We start from the raw sequence: 3,133 nt of genomic DNA, 5'->3' as shown, positions 1-3,133 counted from the left end.
CGAGCCAGATGGAGAGGGGAAGTCCGTCCCCGCTGACTGACGGCAGCTCTGGCCAATCGGCGCTCGGAGAGGCGGTGCGCCGGCCGCCGGGCCCTCGGTCGCAGCCAATCACAGGTTCCAGCAGGAACGAGCCTCCGCGCAGCTGCAATCTGGTTTGGGTGACTTCTAGCAGCGCGCGGTTGGAGGGACGTCGACTTGGGCCACTGGCGGCTCGAGGCGACAACCCGCCCCCCCCCCGCCCCGCGAAGCCGTGACACTAGGCCCAATGAAGGGGCGCACGGGCGGTGGGTGGGGTCGGAGGACCGGGTAAGCCGCCAGCCGGTCGAGGAGGGGTGCGTGTCCCTTGTGGCAAGGGGCAGCCGTTGTGACAACTAGGAACCGAGAACGAATGCCAACACTTCCTGGGCACAAGAGCTTGAAAGGCATCTGGTTTCGTTGCTGCTCTTTGGAAAACTCACAGTGCAATGTGCTCCGTGACTGAACAGGCATCTTGTGATCCCTTGGGAATGTCGATTCATTCATTTGACGAGTGTTTCTATGGTCTTGGAGGACCTTCTGTATGCCAGACGCCGTGCTCGGCGTTGGCGCTGCAGTCCTGACACAAATACGCCTGATTTCTGCCTTCACAGAACTTACAGTCTAAAGAGGGAAAGCGAGAAAACAAACAGGTAAACAAACAAGAATCACGTCGAGGACGGAAATAGAACAAAGTGTGGACACAGAATAATAGGAGGTTGGCATCAGATGGGGGGGGCGGGTGTTGTTTTGGAGAACTTTATAAGATGCCATTTAAACGGAGACTTGAAGAGTGACAAGAAAGCCAGTCAGCCAAGGAACCTGAAAAGCAGTGATTGTTCTGGGTGGAGAACAAAGGTCCTGAGGTGGGACAGTGACATTTTGGAAGGATAGAAAATAGGCCAGTAAGGCTCTAGCACAGAGGGAGGGGGAGCGCCGCACGACAGGAGGCCGGTGAGGCAGACAGAGGTCAACCGTGCGCGCAAGTCGTGGAGCTGGCATTGTGCCTTAAACGTAAGGGGGCCCTACTGAGGCATTTTAAGAAAGGAAATAAGAGGATCTAGTTTAGACTTTCATCACTTTGGTTAATGTGTAGAGAACAGGAGGAACTGGCTATGGGGAAACTGGTGAGGGGACCATCTCAGGTGAGACTGGGGGTGGGACATGACCTGGCTTAAGTCGTGGTACCACTGACAGCGGGCATGGCGGTATCATTGAAGGTAGAGAAGAGCCAGGAGATTGGAGATTTTAAAGGAAAGTTATTAGCTTGTTTTGACATAGCAGGCGTCTTGCTCCTGGGACAACTGTTCTGAGTGCAGTTCATTGAATACTCTATTTAGAGAGTGATTCCCACATTGATGGCCCACAGATTCTGGTAATGACACTGAGAGTTTTTATGCTGGTTGAAATTCAATTTTCATCGGCTTCCTGGAATTTTCCTTCTCTCATTAACTTTCTATTGAAGCATAATATATATACAGAAAAGTACACACATTCCAAGCTGCACACACAGCTCGATGAATTTTCACAATCCGAACACATCTTTGTATCCAACACAGATCAAGAAACAAAACATTAAAAAAAAAAAAAAGAAAGAAAACATTATTCACACCCAGGAACCCCATTATACTGCCTTTCAGTCATTGCCTATCCTGACAGTCAACAACATAAACTCAGTTTTGCCTGTCTTTGTCCTTGACATATCTAAAATCATAAAGTATGCATTCTTTTGTGTTTGGCTTCTTTACTCAACTTTATACTTATGCGGGCCTTCCATACTGTTGCATGTAGTTGTAGATCATTCATTTGATTCCATTCTGTGAATATACCATAATTTATGACTTCATTCTTTTGATAGATGTTAGGGTACTTTCCACTTTGGAGCTATGACAGATAGTGCTACTATTGTACATTCTAGTACATGCCTTGGCCTTTAATGTTGATGGAGTATTTTGGTGGCTGAGGTTTAAATACGAATTATTTTTGATTGTTGATCAATAATGTAGTATTGCAATATTTCAGACATTTGGACCAGATAATGAAGGACTTTGCTCTCACAAATGTGAACACTTTTGGCAACAACAAGTACTGTTGATGTGGGAAATTTTAAGTTTGGAAATCTAAAACATTTTGAATTATGCTTGGCATTGTGAGCTTCTTTTTAAGTTCTTGTAAATTGCATATCTAGCATTTGAGAGCATCATGACTATGTTATATCCTTTTACTCTAATGGACTAAAACCCACAGTCATGTGATAAATAAGATCTGGTTGGCTGCCCTGAAGAATATGCATTTGTTTGATGCTATGGCAGTCCTTGGAATTACATTTGTAAACTACGCCACTGGGGCACCTGGGCAGCTCATCAGCGAAGCATTTGCCTTCCTCTCAGGTCTTGAGCTTGGGTTCTGCATCCTACTCCCTGGTGTGGGGAGTCTGCTTCTCTCTCTCCTTTTGCCTCTCCCCCGGGTTGTGCACATTCTCTCTCCTCTTGATAGATGATAGATAGATAGATAGATAGATAGATAGATAGATAGATAGATAGATAGATAGATAGATAGATAGATAAAAAGAAAACCATACCACTCCATATCTTAGCACAGGTGATAACAACACCAAAAGTTTACTTCTTTTGAATTATATACTTAGGCTGTTTGAATCTCTGAAGTTAAATGCAGTACAAATGTACATGTACTCAGCACAAGGGATCATTCCATAATGTCCAAAGAATCAAGTGGACACAAGACTCCACACCTTCATTAAGTTGAGCTCCTTTACATTTCACTCTTTATTTTTAAAGAATTCAACTGTTTGATAGTTGTGACTATCAGGAAATTATACCCAAGACAGGTCATGAGACTTTGGGCAAGTGGGTGGCATGGGAGCTTATAAAATGTTAAGTGAGGATATATGAGTCTTGAGTAAACCATTTGAGATTTAGTCTAATGAACCACCAACACAGAACCGTTAAAAGGTAAAGGGAGGCAAATTAGACATTTTTTTAAGAGTTTATTTGAACAAAAATCAATTGGAATTGGGCAGCCCCAAACCAGAAGTAGTTAGGAGTGCTCCACGGACAGGAGTTAGAGGCCAGGTTTTATAGCTAAGCAAAACAATTAT

The sequence above is a fragment of the Nyctereutes procyonoides genome, unplaced genomic scaffold (genome assembly GCF_905146905.1).
Source record: "Nyctereutes procyonoides isolate TBG_1078 unplaced genomic scaffold, NYPRO_anot_genome, whole genome shotgun sequence".
NCBI lineage: Eukaryota > Metazoa > Chordata > Mammalia > Carnivora > Canidae > Nyctereutes > Nyctereutes procyonoides.
This window is presented reverse-complemented; position numbering follows the sequence as displayed.